Genomic DNA, 14,942 nt, shown 5'->3' with positions numbered 1-14,942 from the left:
TACAAAATGATCAGAGGGTTAGATAGGGTGGACAGTGAGAGCCTTCTCCCGCGGATGGAAATGGCTAGCACGAGGGGACATAGCCTTAAACTGAGGGGTAATAGATATAGGACAGAGGTCAGAGGTAGGTTCTTTACGCAAAGAGTGGTGAGGCCGTGGAATGCCCTACCTGCAACAGTAGTGAACTCGCCAACATTGAGGGCATTTAAAAGTTTATTGGATAAGATATGGATGATAATGGCATAGTGTAGGTTAGATGGCTTTTGTTTTTTGACTTCCCATTTCGGTGCAACATCGTGGGCCGAAGGGCCTGTACTGCGCTGTATCGTTCTATGTTCTATGTAACTACATAAGCACTGGCATCGGATGAAGCATACAGGGTGTAGTGTTAATGAGGTCAGTCCATAAGAGGGTCATTTAGGAGTCTGGTGACAGTGGGGAAGAAGCTGTTTTTGAGTCTGTTCGTGCGTGTTCTCAGACTTCTGTATCTCCTGCCCGATGGAAAAAGTTGGAAGAGTGAGTAAGCCAGGTGGGAGGGATCTTTGATTATGCTGCCCGCTTTCCCCAGGCAGCGGGAGGTGTAGATGGAGTCAATGGATGGGAGGCAGGTTTGTGTGATGGACTGGGCGGTGTTCACGACTCTCTGAAGTTTCTTGCGGTCCTGGGCCGAGCAGTTGCCATACCAGGCTGTGATGCAGCCCGATAGTATGCTTTCTATGGTGCATCTGTAAAAGTTGGAAAGGGTTAATGTGGACATGCCAAATTTCCTTAGTTTCCTGAGGAAGTATAGGCACTGTTGTGCTTTCTTGGTGGTAGCGTCGACGTGGGTGGACCAGGACAGATTTTTGGAGATGTGCACCCCTAGGAAACTGCTAACCATCTCCACCTCGGCCCCGTTGATGCTGACAGGGGTGTGTACAGTACTTTGCTTCCTGAAGACCCGCCCCCGGGAGAGAACACCAGAGGCGATCGTCTCCCTGGACGCAGAAAAGGCCTTCGACAGAGTCGAATGGAAATACCTCCTTGAGGTACTGGAACAGTTTGGGCTAGGAGCGGGATTCACCGCCTGGGTGAGGCTCCTGTACAGCGCTCCCAAAGCGAGTGTCCGAACTAACACCACCAGCTCTAAATACTTCCAGCTGCAGAGAGGAACAAGACAGGGCTGCCCCTTGTCCCCACTCTTGTTCGCGCTAGCCATCGAACCCCTGGCGGGACGCGAAAAGCTGGAAGGGAATCCGGAGAGGAGACAGAGAGCACAGAGTCTCACTCTCTGCAGATGACCTGCTCCTCTATGTCTTGAAGCCACAGGAGGGACTGAAGGCAATACTGCAAATGCTGAAAGAGTTTGGAACCTTCTTGGGCTACAAACTTAACCTGGGCAAAAACGAGGCGTTCCCAGTGAACCCAAACAGGGGAGGGAGAGAGCTGGAGGGGCTCCCGTTCAAAACAGCCCAGAACAGATTCCACGACCTGGGGATCCAGATAGCCAGAGACTGGACACAGATCCACAAGTGGAACCTGATCAGTCTGGTGGATGAAGTAAGAAGAGACCTTCAAAGGTGGAGCTCACTCCCACTCTCCCTGGCGGGGAGAGTGCAGACGATCAAGATAAACGTACTGCCGCGGTTCCTCTTCCTGTTTAGATCCATTCCGATCTTCATCCCCAAGGCCTTTTTCCAAAACGTAGACAGTCTAATCATGGCGTTTGTGAGGGAGGGGGGTAAGAACCCGAGAATCCCAAAACAGACACTGCAAAGAAGGAAAATCAAAGGGGGCTTGGCCTTACCAAACCTACAATACTACCACTGGGCAGCAACAGCAGAAAGAATGAGGGGATGGGTACAAGAACCTGACACAGATTGGGTACAAATGAAGGAGGCATCCTGTAAAGGAACGACCCTCCGGGCCCTGACTACAGCAGCACTCCCATCCCCCTCAACAAGATACACAACAAGCCCAGTGGTAGCGGCCACGCTGAGAACATGGACCCAGCTCAGCCAATATTTCGGGATAACTAAAATGTCCCCCATGGCCCCCATCTGCGGCAATCACAGATTCCCCCCAGCCATTCTAGATATCACCTTCAAAAGATGGAAGCGGGAAGGGGGCACATTGACGGTCGGGGACTTCTACGTAGGGCACAGACTGGCGACACTAGACGAACTGACGAGGAAGTGGAGGCTAGCAAAAGGACAGGAAATGAGACACCTCCAAATAAAACACTTCCTCTGCAAAGAGACAGTGGGGTACCCTGGGGCCCCAGAAAGCACACTACTAGAGGACCTGATAGGCACAAGCAACGAGAAGGGGGGGCTATGCGGGAAAATATACGGACAGCTACTGGACACAGCCCGGACTCCACTGGACGAGATCAGACAAAAATGGGAGGACGAACTGGGGACAGAGGTAGGATGGGGACTCTGGAGCGAAGCAGTGAGCAGGGTGAACTCCACCTCCTCCTGCGCAAGGCTAAGCCTATTGCAGCTCAAAGTGGTGCACAGAGCGCACCTGACCAGAACCCGAATGAGCAAGTTCTTCCAGGAGGTGGAGGACAAATGTGAGCGGTGCCAGAGGGGCCCGGCCAACCACACCCACATGTTTTGGGCTTGCCCCAAGCTTGCTGGGTTCTGGACAGCCTTCTCCGAGGCAATGTCCAAGGTTGTGGGGGTGAGGGTGAAGCCATGCCCAATAGTGGCAATCTTCGGGGTATCGGGCAGCCAGAGTTACACATGGGGAAGGGGGCCAACGCCCTTGCTTTCGCTTCCCTAATCGCACGCCGGAGAATCCTGCTCGGCTGGCGATCGGCAGCACCACCCACAGCTGCAGACTGGCTGGCTGACCTCTCGGAATTTCTCCACCCGGAGAAGATTAAGTACGCCACCCGAGGGGCAGAGGAAGGCTTCCTGGATGCTTGGGGGCAGTTTGTCCGTCTGTTCCAAAACCTGTTTGAGGCCAGCAACAAGGAGTAAGCTAATAAGAATTTTTTTTCTAAAACACCTAGATGAGTTAACAAAAGACTGCGCAACCTGGGGGGGGGGGGGGGAACCATAGACCGATCCAGAGGGCAATGAAAGGCACCTAGGGTCAGTTAAACAAAGGAGAATCTAAACCTCTGTATAATAAAGGAAATTAGCGCAGGCGAGAAAAATGTGCTGTGTATATATACAACTGTTTATAAATATGAGAAATGCCAATAAAAAGATTTTTTATAAAAACAAAAGCAGGGAGGTTTAGGGGAAATTTGAGGAACAACCTTTTTACTCAGAGGGTGGAACACATGCCTGGGAGGGTGGTAGAGGCGGGATGCCTCACATCCTTTAAAAAGTACCTGGATGAGTACTTGGCATGTCATAACATTCAAGGCTATGGGCCATGTGCTGGCAAATGGGATTAGGTAAGCAGGTCATGTGTTTTTCATGTATCGGTGCAGTTTCGATGGGCTGAAAGGCCTCTTTGCTGTATTATTCTGTGATTCTGTGAATTCCAAAGATTCACAACCTTGTGGTGAGGAAATTTCTGCTCGTCCCAATCCTAAGTGGTTGCCCCTGCTCGCCCTCCTCCCACTCACCCGTTATCCTTAGGCGATGCCCCCAGTTTCTAGATCCTCCAGCTCAGGGGAAACAATCTCTCAGCATTCACTCTGTCAAGCCGTCTCAGAATTACTGCGAGTCTGAGTTTGTAATATCTCTCGTACAGCATCGTTACTGGAGCTGAGCTCTAAAAATTGGACAACATTAATCAAAATCTGGATTGAGCCCCGTGAATCCCAGTCAGCAATGGTAAGTTTAAGCTTTTATTTTTTCAGAGCATCGAAATTTACAGGCAACGTATTTCCACTGAATCATCCCATCCTCTATCCTCCTGTTTACATCAACACAAGAAACTTTTCCTTAAGCTGTCTCTAACAGCAGTAGAAATTATGGTAACAAGGGATTCATAATATGCACTGGGGAAAGGAAATGTTTCTGGTGCCCCTGGGCCCATCACACAGACACTCTGCATCAAATTTTAAAAAGCCAAGATTGTTACCTGGGAATGTGAGGCAATCAGACGTGTTATTATCCGTGCATTGCTGCCCTTCTCTGTCAAGGGGCTTGCCACATCCTTTAAGTGGCACCATTGCTATCCCTGAAACTTTGAATAACCTTCCCAATGAACGTTTGTCGATTTCCATTTAAAATTATCAATTGATCCCCAGCCTCAATGGCGATTAGGGAATAGAGAGGTCCAAATTTCCACTCTAAAGAAGTTCTACTCTCTGAAGAAAAGCCGCCTGGACTTGAAACTCTGGGGCGAATTCTCCGCCGGCCGGATTTTCCGTTCCGCCAGCAGCGCACCCCAGCCCTGGAGCTTCCCGTCAGCATGGGATGGCTGCAATAGGGAATCCCATTGGCCAGCAGCAGGAATGGGAATCTCGCTGCCAGCGACGGCAGTGCCGCCGAGAAACACGCGGTTGGGAGGCGGAGAATTCGCCCCCTCTGTTTCCCTCTCCACAGCTGCTGCCCAACTTGCTGAGTTTTTGTCCCCCACCATATTCTAAACTTTGTGTGAAGAAGCGCTCAATCCTGACATTACCCCTGAACTGACGGCCTCTAATTTTAAAGTTATGTTTCTTCCTTGTGCTGGATTTTCCCATTAGAGGAAATAGTTTCCCTCTAACTACCCATAAACTCCTTTAAACATCTTAAACGCAATTAGTTCATAATCTTCTATACCCAAGGGAAGACAAGCCTAGTCTATGCAGCATGTCCTCATAATTAACCACAGTCATAGAATCATAGAATTTATAGTGCAGAAGGAGGCCATTCGGCCCATTGAGTCTTCACCGGTCCTTGGCAAGAGCACCCCACTTAAGTCCACACCTCCACCCTATCCCCGTCACCCAGTAACCCCACCAAACCTTTTTGGATACTAAGGGCAATTTAGCATGGCCAATCCACCTAACCCGCACATCTTTGGACTGTGGGAAGAAACCGGAGCACCCGGAGGAAACCCACGCAGGCACAGGGAGAACGTGCAGACTCAGCACAGGCAGTGACCCAAGCCGGGAATCGAACCTGGGACCCTGGAGCTGTGAACAACAGTGCTAACCACTGTGCTCCCGCGCCACCAGTCGGGACGGCATGGTGGCACAATGGATAGCACTGCTGCCTACAGGGCTGATAACTCGGGTCACTGTCCGTGTGCAGTTTGTACATTCTCCCCGTGTCTGCATGGGTTTCATCCCCACAAGCCAAAGATGTGCAGAATAGAAAGATTGGCCATGCTAAATTGCCCCTTAATTGAAAAAAAATAATTAGGTACTCTAAATTTATAAAAAAGAAAAAATTAACCACAGTGTCCGATCATGTCAGTTCTTGGACCTTGTTGCTTCCAATCTGTGAAGTGTACGTGATGGAGGCAGAGTTGTTTGTCTGCAATCCTACAGTGTCAAATTTCTTAAGAACAACGTGAGGCCTGAACTACACCCATTACTTTTCAAGAACGGCAAGATGGCCCGTCAAAAAACCTGAAGCTTCTGAAGATACAAGTAAAGGCCACAAAAACACATGACTTCTGAAGCTTGCTTCCGATCGAACAACATTGATTTGGCACCTTTCAGGTGGTAAAGCCCCCCAAGGTGCTTAATAGGAGCGTTAAAAAGCAAAATGATATCAGACTACAGCCAAAAAAGCTTGCTCAAAGAGGTAGATTTTAAGAAGGAAGTGGAGAGGTTTTGTTTGATTTGATTTATTGTCACATGTACCAAAGTACAGTGAATAGTATTGTTCTGTAGCCGAGGGAACGTACACAGTACGTACATAGTAGACAAAAAGAATAATCAACAGAGAGCATCGACAAATGGTACATCAACAAACAGTGATTGGTTACAGTGCGGAACAAGGGGCCAAACAAAGCAAATACATGAGCAAGAACTGTATAGGGTGTCGTGAATAGTGTTCTTCCAGGGAACAGATCAGTCCGAGGGGGAGTCGTTGAGGAGTCTTGTAGCTGTGGGGAAGATGCTGTTCCTTGTCTGGTTGTGCAGGTCTTTAGACTTCGGTATCTTCTGCCTGATGGAAGGGTCTGGAAGAAGGCAATGCCTGGGTGGGAGGGGTCTCTGATAAGGCTGTCTGCCTTCCTGTGGCAACGGGAGGTGTATACAGAAACAATGTGGGGGTGGCAAGCTTGTGTGATGTTTTGGGCTGAGTTCACCAAACTCTGCAGTGCGGGGGAATTCCCGAGTTTGGGGCGCAGGTAGCTGAAGACACGGCTACCTAAGGCCTTAAATGCGGGGATCAGCAGAATTAGAGGAGTGCAGATATCTTGGGAGGGTTGTGGGTCTAAAGGAAATTGCACAAAGGGCGGCAAAGTGGTTAGCACTGCTGGACCCAGGTTCGATCCCAGCCCTGGGTCACTGGAGTTTGCACATTCTCCCCGTGCCTGCGTGGGTCTTACCCCCACAACCTAATGATGTGCATGGTAGGTGGATTGGCCGTGCTAAATTGTCCCTTAATTGGAAAATTTGAACAAAAACATTTATAAAAGAGGTTTTACAGACAGGGAGCGGTGAGGGTGGTGGGATTTGAAAATGAGGATGGGAATTTTAAAATCAGCAAGGTCAGGCCTCTCAACGCAGATTTCAAATCTACCTCATTCTACCCTCCACCTCAGAATAAATGGTACCACATGCAAGGAATTAGCGCGGGGGTTGGGGGGAGTGTCAAAGGGCTTTTCTTGAGATTTTCCTGAGGTCTACTGATTGTTTTCTGGGACTACTCTTCAGTTTTCAGGGATTCCCTTTTCATTCTCACTAACTCCTGTATTAAAGTAATGCAGTCAGTATCATTACCTTCTATATTTGTGTTTTTTTTCGGGTTTCCTCCTTTGGATATGGTAAATACAGATACCAAAGATTGTATGTATCTGCTGAAACCCTCATTCATGCCTTCATTACCAAATTCATAGATTTGACTATTCTAACACAGTCCTGGCTGGTCGCTCACATTCTACACTCCTTAATCATGGAATCACTGTAGTGTAGAACGAGGCCATTCGGCTCATTGAGTCTGCACCGGCCCTCTTAAAGAGCACCCCACCCTATTCCCACAATCCAGTAGATTCACCCACCCTTTTGGACACTGGGGAAATTTACCATGGGCAATCCACCTAATCTGCACATCTTTTGGACTGTGGGTGGAAACCGGAGCACCCGGAGTAAACCCACGCAGACACGGGGAGAACGTCCAAACTCCACACAGTCACCAAGGCCAGAATTGAACCTGGCGCTGTGAGGCAGCAGTGCCACTCTTAATCTCGAGGCTACCCCGAGTTCTACTTACTCACACAAGTTTTGTTGCCCTATCAGCCCTGTGCTTGCTGACCTACATTGGTTCCCAATCAAGCAACGTCCTGATTTTGAAATTCTCATCCATGTTTTCAAGCCCTCGCCCTACACAAATTAATTTCATTCCAATAGTCAATTCAATCCATTGAAAGGGGTCTGGGATGCAAACAGATGGATTGGAAATGGTAGAAAATGACCCCCCCTTCCCCCTCAAACAATGATGTGTCGTTTTTGCACTGCTGTGATGTTGGAAAGGGGATAGAAAAGACGTTCACGCTTAGATGGATATGTTCAAGTGCAGCCAGACCAGCTGGAAAGAAAATTGTGTACCTGATGTAATGCCAGGAGCACAAAAGCAGAATATTTAGCAAAAATTCTCCCTTGGCACCCCTTCATGTGCTATTTCAACTGCTTCAAAATGACATGGTAAATTCTGTACTTCTCCTAATGCAACATGCACAAACCCGATGTATCTCCCAACAGGTATAATTTAAGATTCCAAGGACAGTGTGCCCTTTATTGTACATTTAACGTTAAACCTTTTTCAAAACAGTGGGGCACTTTCAAACTAAGTGAAGAAGCCCACACCATTCTCCTTTTCATGTCTCCGAAACGCACTCAAGAAGATTCAATGAAGATGGCCGGTGGAGCAGTGGGTCAATGTGTTGTAATCCGGCACTAATTATGCCAAACAACAGCGTCTAGGTAACACAAATTCCTACCTGACAATGTGCTGTCTGTTAATAAATTATCTGTGCTTGATTAAGCCACCATTACCACTGAACTTGAAATTGAGCGAGGCTGATGAAAAAAAGAGTAACAGTAAATAGTCATTTAAATTCTGTCCAGACACCGGGTTGTAGTGTTGCTCAATGGGACAGCTTTTCCATCATGGCGGGGGGGCGGTTGCAGGGAGGAGTGTCTCCCGTCATTTCTGCTCCTCCAGCCACATACTCTGTCCCTGGAGGAGCAGCAGGATGGAGGGAGACAGAATCTGCAAGAGGCAGTTCAGAGGTTTACCAGATTGATTCCAGGGTGAGGGGTTTTGCCTTATGGAGCGAAATTGAGCAGTTTTGGCCTCGACCCTCTCTAGAGTTTAGAAGAACGAGAGGAGATCTAATTGGGGTATTTAAGATGATAACCGGGATTGACAAAGTAGGCGTAGAGGATGTTTCCTCTTGTGGGTCAATCTAGAGCGAGAGGTCATAGTTTTAGGAGCAGCGTTAGCAGATTTAAAACAGAGATGAGGAGAAATTACTTCTCTCAAAGGGTTGTGAATCTGTGGAATTCGCTACCCCAGAATGCGGTGGATGCTGGGACAGTGACATTGTTTTGGTGCAACATCGTGGGCCGAAGGGCCTGTACTGCGCTGTATCATTCTATGTTCTATGAAGAAGGATATTAACAGATTTTTAATTGGTGATGGGTTGAATGGTTATGGGGAACAGGCAGGAAAGTGGAGTTGAGGCCAAGAGGAGGTCAACCATTTCTTTTTATAAATTTAGCATGCCCAAATCATTTTTTCCAATTAAGGGTCAATTTAGTGTGGACAATCCCCCTACCCTGCACATCTTTTGGGTTGTGGGGGCGAAACCCACGCAAACACGGGGAGAATGTACAAACTCCACATGGACAGTGACCCAGAGCCAGGATCGAACCTGTGACCTCGGCGCCGTAAGACAGCAGTGCTAGCCCACTGCGCCACCGTGCTGCCCCAAGAGGAGATCAACCATGATTTTGTTGAATGACAGCAGGCTCAAGGAACTGAACTGTCTACTGTGATGATATATTTTTTGAAGTAATGCTATTAAAACCTGGGTTAAGATGCATACAGACAGTATTTTCTGAAAAATATTTTTATTCAAATGTTTTCCATTTTATACATATCACCAAACGCAACAATCCAAATCACAAACCTCTCCCTCCCAGAGAAAAAAACAAGAACCAACCCCCTAACTCCCTCCCCTTCCCCCATCCCAGCAACTAACGGTGACCAGCTCTTTGAAGTACAAGGCTGCCATTTTCATAGAACCCCTCAATTGCCCCCCTCACGGTGTACTTGACCTTCTCGAGGTCTAAAAACTCCATCAGAATCCCAGCCATACTGAGGCACATGGTGGAGACGCTGACCTCCATTCCATCAGCACTCACCTCTGAGCAACCTGCGAGGCGAAGGCCAGGACATCAGGCTCCGACCCCGTCTGCAGCTCTGACACCCCATATTTGGCCCTTCAGGGACAGGGCTCCAGTTAAATTTTCAGAATCGCCGAGGTGCTGCTGAAGAAGGAGACCGAGAACTCGACAAGCTTAGAACACGACCAGAACATGTGCGCATGGTTAGCTGGATCTCTCCCATACGCTCGCACCTGTCCTCCGCTCCCACAAACAACCTAGACCGAGTCAAATGAGCCCCATGCACTACCTTAAACTGTGTCAAGCCACACCTCGCACATGAGGATGTGGCGTTCACCCTCCACAGGGCCCCACTCCACAATCCAACACCAGCCCCGACTCCTCCTCCCACTTGGCCTTAACATCCTTCACCAATACTGCATCTTCAACCATAATCTTTCCATAGATACCTGGGGTCTCCGCTCCTCCAACCCTGCAAGCAAACCCTCTCCATCAAAGAGGCTGGCGGCGCCATAGGGAATATCAGAAAGATGTTTCGCAAATTTGCGAGCTTGTAGGTATCTGCACGCAAGAGCCCAACTTTCTCCGAGAACCCCTCCAAACTCGCAAATCGTCCCTCCAAAAACAGGGCAGCACGGTAGCATAGTGGTTAGCACAGTTTCTTCACAGCTCCAGGGCCCAAGGTTCGAATCCCGGCTTGGGTCACTGTCTGTGCGGAGTCTGCACATTCTCCCCCTGTCTGCGTGGGTCTCCTCCGGGTGCTCTGGTTCCTCCCACAGTCCAAAGATGTGCAGGTTAGGTGGATTGGCCGTGTTAAATTGCCCTTAGTGTTCAAAAAGGTTGGGTGGGGTTACTGGGTTACAGGGAGGGTGGAGGTGTGGGCTTGGTAGGGCGCTCTTTCCAAGGGCCGGTGCAGTCTCGATGGGCCGAATGACCTCCTTCAGCACTGTAAATTCTATGATTCCTTCCAACCTCTTCTTTTCTGATCCCCTGAATGTAGCATCCAACCTCCCAGGCTCAAACATATGATTCGCACAGATCGGAGCCCCCAATTTCCAAAATTGTCTCCATATCTTCAGGGTGGAGACAACCACCGGATTTGCCGAATGTTTCACCGGTGGGAATGGGAGCGAGTCATCACTAGTGTCCTCAACCCCAAACCCCTACATAATACTGACTCAATCCGTACCCATGTAACCTCCGGATCCCCATACCAATCCAACACCTTCTCCGCATTCGCCAGTCAGTAATAATATATCAAGATCGGCAACGCAAGATTGGAAGGACTGTCTTTCGAATCCTCGCCAATTTGCCCACCTAAATAAAGGACAAAATCAATTTCTCGACTTCCCCAAAAAAGGACTTCGGTAGAAAAACCGGCAAATTTGAACAGGAAATGAATCTTGGTAAAATATTCATCTTGACTGACTGAATTCTGCCCGCCAAGGACAAAGGGAGACTATCCCAGCTCTGCAAGTTGGGCTCAAGCCTGAGCTATCTGAACCCCCGCCCCCCCCCGATACCTGAAATGAGATCCCGCTAAGCAAAACAACAGCACCCTCAGATTAGCTCCCCTCCCCAGGGGAGTGAATGGAAAACACTTAGTTTCGCATAGACAGTACGACTGTTAGAGCGACTATTAAGGTGTTGTAAAAGTGAGGTAATCATTGATATGCAGGCTAAGTATTCTGCGAAGAAATCTTGAGAACCATTTACTGTGGGGCAGTAACATTTCCTCAGTTTTACAAATTGAAAATAGTTACAGATTCTTGTTCGGGATCCTAAGACTACTCCTGCTCTTAGTTCTTATGTAGAATCTGTGACTGAAGTAGCAGCTCCTCACAGATTCTGTCTCTCCCATATATGGGGGGTGACTTTTTTTCCACTGGTGTTTGAATTTTCCACGGTTTTTGGCCTGTCAAGGACAAATTCACCCTCTGCCCACATGTACTATGACCTCTGAATTGGCAGTGAACCTGAAATCCAAAATGTAGCCTGAGGGTGGATGTGAACAAACCCCTACCACCTGAAGGATGCCACCAAAAAAGATAAATATTTAAAATGTATTTACAGGCAGTCCTCGATTTCACACGGTTCAAGTTGTGAGGAACGGCACTTACAATGTTTAGATATTGACACCCCATTTCAACTTTAAGAAGCCACACCAGCACATCATTGCATAGTGGTTAGCACTGTTGCTTCACAGTGGCAGGGTCCCAGGTTCGATTCCCCGATGGGTCACTGTCTGTGCGGAGTCTGCACATTCTCCCTGTGTCTGCGTGGGTTTCCTCCGGGTGCTCCGGTTTCCTCCCACAAGACCCGAAAGACGTGCTGTTAGATAATTTGGATATTTCTGAATTCTCCCTCCGTGTACCCGAACAGGCGTTGGAATGTGGCGACGAGGGGATTTTCACAGTAACTTTATTGCAGTGTTAATGCAAGCCTACTTGTGACAATAATAAAGTTCATTAGATTAGAGCCGGCTGCTTGTCCCAATTTAGCCACTTACAAGAGAGAGAGGCCATTTTCCAGCCCACTGCCTTGGGACGCTCACTGAGGCGCGAAGACCCAATATTTGGCTCTGATTGGAGGAGTAATCCACACGCGAGACTCGAAACGTTAGCTCTGTTTCTCCCTCCACAGATGCTGTCGGACCGGCCGAGATGTGGTGCGTTTTCGAGCCTCGACATCCCAGCCCCGCTCATCCCCCAAATTCGGGCCCGGCGCACGCTTGCCTCCCGCCCGATCTGCCGGCGCCACCCATTGCGCATGCTCCTGACCGAACCTCGTTTTCCCCCCCCCCCCTCCGCCCCCTCGTCTTCCGACGGATAACCGGCCGTGCATGCGTCAAACTGTCGCCTCCCAGGAGATTAACAGATTGCGCATGCGTCGAACACCGGCCTCGCATGTTAAACCGCCCCCTCTCGACACAGGTAACCGACTGCGCATGCATTACCCCGCCCCCCCTCGCGACATAGATAACCATTTGCGCATGCGTTAAACCCTCTCAACACAGATAACCGTGCGCGCACGCGTAGAGCCGCCCGGCCTTTGGGAGCTGTGCAGGCGCGGAGTGCCGCAGGTGCTTTGAGAGCGGGACGGAGGGAAAGGAAACGGTAAAAGGGGAAAATAAACGGGGTGAAAGCCGGTGGGGGGTTTTTAGTTAAACGTTCAGGCGAGGCATTCCCGCCTGCGCCCGGAGCGAATCCCGGCTCCCTGTCCGTTCGCTCCGGCCGAGGCTCCCCCCGCGTGGAGTAGGCCGCAAGCCTTTGTTAACCGCGGGGGACGAGCCCAGCCGGGCGGTCCAGAGAGCGAGTGAGGCGGGAGCAAACCGGTTGCAGATTCACCCGGGGACGGGGTGGCCTGCCTGGTCCAGCTGGCGGAAGAGGGACGCTGCCGGTGGACCAGTAGCCGGCCGGATTGGCCGCGTGTCCCGGGGAAAAGAGGCTTGGGTGTCGGGGCCTCTCTCTCGCTCCAAACACCCCCCTGGTGTTGCTGCTGGGACCTCCCTGGTATTCAGTCAGGCGGTGGGCTTTGAGGCCCTGCCTCTAGCCCCCACCCAGGCTTCTTGCCTGGGCAACCCCTGACCTTACCGGTGAGGGGTTACTTTATATTTTGAACTGGTCAAAGGGAGCCTTTTTCCCCCAAATGCACAAGAAAGCAGTTATTATTCAATGTTATCAGCAATCTTCTCCCCGCCCCTTTTTGTTTTTGTTGCCAGGGTATTCCAATCGCCCTCTAGTACTTGAGAATTGTGCCAAAATTGGAGGTTTCACCTGAGTCTCTAGTTTCCTAAAATCTGTGCAGAATGAGTCGCAGGAGCATGTTCTCCACATCTTACTGAACGAACAAAGAAAAGTACAGCTCAGGAACAGGCCCTTTGGCCCTCCAAGCACAGGTGCTGACCATTCTGCCCGACTAAACTACAATCTTCTACACTTCCTGGGTCCTTATCCCTCTATTCCCATCCTATTCATGTATTTGTCAAGATGCCCCTTAAATGTCACTATCGTCCCTGCTTCCACCACCTCCGGTAGCGAGGCAACATTCTGGTAAATCTCTTCTGCACCCTCTCTAAAGCCTCCACGTCCTTCTGGTAGTGTGGCAACCAGAATTGAACACTATATTCCAAGTGTGGCCTAACTAAGGTTCTATACAGCTGCAACATGACTTGCCAATTCTTATACTCAATGCCCCGGCCAATGAAGGCAAGCATGCCATATGCCTTCTTAACTACCTTCACCTGTGTTGCCCCTTTCAGTGACCTGTGGACCTGTACACCTAGATCTTTCCGACTATCAATGCTTTTGAGGGTTCTACCATTCACTGTATATTCCCTACCTGCATTAGACCTTCCAAAATGCTTTACCTCACATTTGTCCGGATTAAACTACATCTGCCATCTCTCTGCCCAAGTCTCCAAACAATCTAAATCCTGCTGTATCCTCTGACAGTCCTCATCGCTATCTGCAATTCTACCAACCTTTGTGTCGTCTGCAAACTTACTAATCAGACCAGTTACATTTTCCTCCAAATCATTTATATATAATACAAACAGCAACGGTCCCAGCACTGATCCCTGCGGAACACCACTAGTCACAGCCCTCCAATTAGAAAAGCATCCTTCCATTGCTACTCTCTGCCTTCTATGGCCTAGCCAGTTCTGTATCCACCATGCCAGCTCACCCCTGATCCTGTGTGACTTCACCTTTTGTACTAGTCTACCATGAGGGACCTTGTCAAAGGCCTTACTGAAGTCCATATAGACAACATCCACTGCCCTACATGCATCAATCATCTTTGTGACCTCCTCGAAAAACTCTATCAAGTTAGTGAGACACGACCTCCCCTTCACAAAACCATGCTTCCTCTCACTAATACGTCCATTTGCTTCCAAATGGGAGTAAATCCTGTCTCAAAGAATTCTCTCCAGTAATTTTCCTACCACTGACGTAAGGCTCACCGGCCTGTGGTGCCCTGGATTATCCTTGCTACCCTTCTTAAACAGAGGAACAAAATTGGCTATTCTCCAGTCCTCTGGGACATCCCCTGAAGACAGTGAGGATCCAAAGATTTCTGTCAAGGCCTCAGCAATTTCCTCTCTAGCCTCCTTCAGTATTCTGTGAAAGATCCCATCAGGCCCTGGGGACTTATCTATTGTAATATTTTTCAAGACGCCCAACACCTCGTCTTTTTGGATCTCAATGTGACCCAGGCTATCTACACACCCTTCTCCAGACTCAACATCTACCAATTCCTTCTCTTTGGTGAATACTGATGCAAAGTATTCATTTAGTACTTCGCCCATTTCCTCTGGCTCCACACATAGATTCCCTTGCCTATCCTTCAGTGGGCCAACCCTTTCCCTGGCTACCCTCTTGCTTTTTATGTACGTGTAAAAAGCCTTGGGATTTTCCTTAACCCTATTTGCCAATTACTTTTCGTGACCCCTTCTAGCCCTCCTGGCTCCTTGTTTAAGTTC

General features: G+C 49.1%; 1 protein-coding gene across 2 annotated transcripts in view; it reads left to right on the top strand.

Moving 5' to 3' along the window:
• Positions 1-12,431: 12,431 nt before the first annotated feature.
• The window catches only part of srsf7a (serine and arginine rich splicing factor 7a), a 29,890-nt gene continuing 27,379 nt past the window's right edge, over positions 12,432-14,942 (top strand). For both annotated transcript variants that reach the window (XM_072490157.1, XM_072490156.1), the window contains exon 1: positions 12,432-12,576. The gene's annotated coding sequence lies outside the window, so the exon portion shown is untranslated. The remainder of the gene's footprint in view (positions 12,577-14,942) is intronic.

This window comes from Scyliorhinus torazame, chromosome 25, assembly GCF_047496885.1.
Source record: "Scyliorhinus torazame isolate Kashiwa2021f chromosome 25, sScyTor2.1, whole genome shotgun sequence".
NCBI classification, from domain to species: Eukaryota; Metazoa; Chordata; class Chondrichthyes; order Carcharhiniformes; family Scyliorhinidae; genus Scyliorhinus; species Scyliorhinus torazame.
This window is presented reverse-complemented; position numbering and strand designations above follow the sequence as displayed.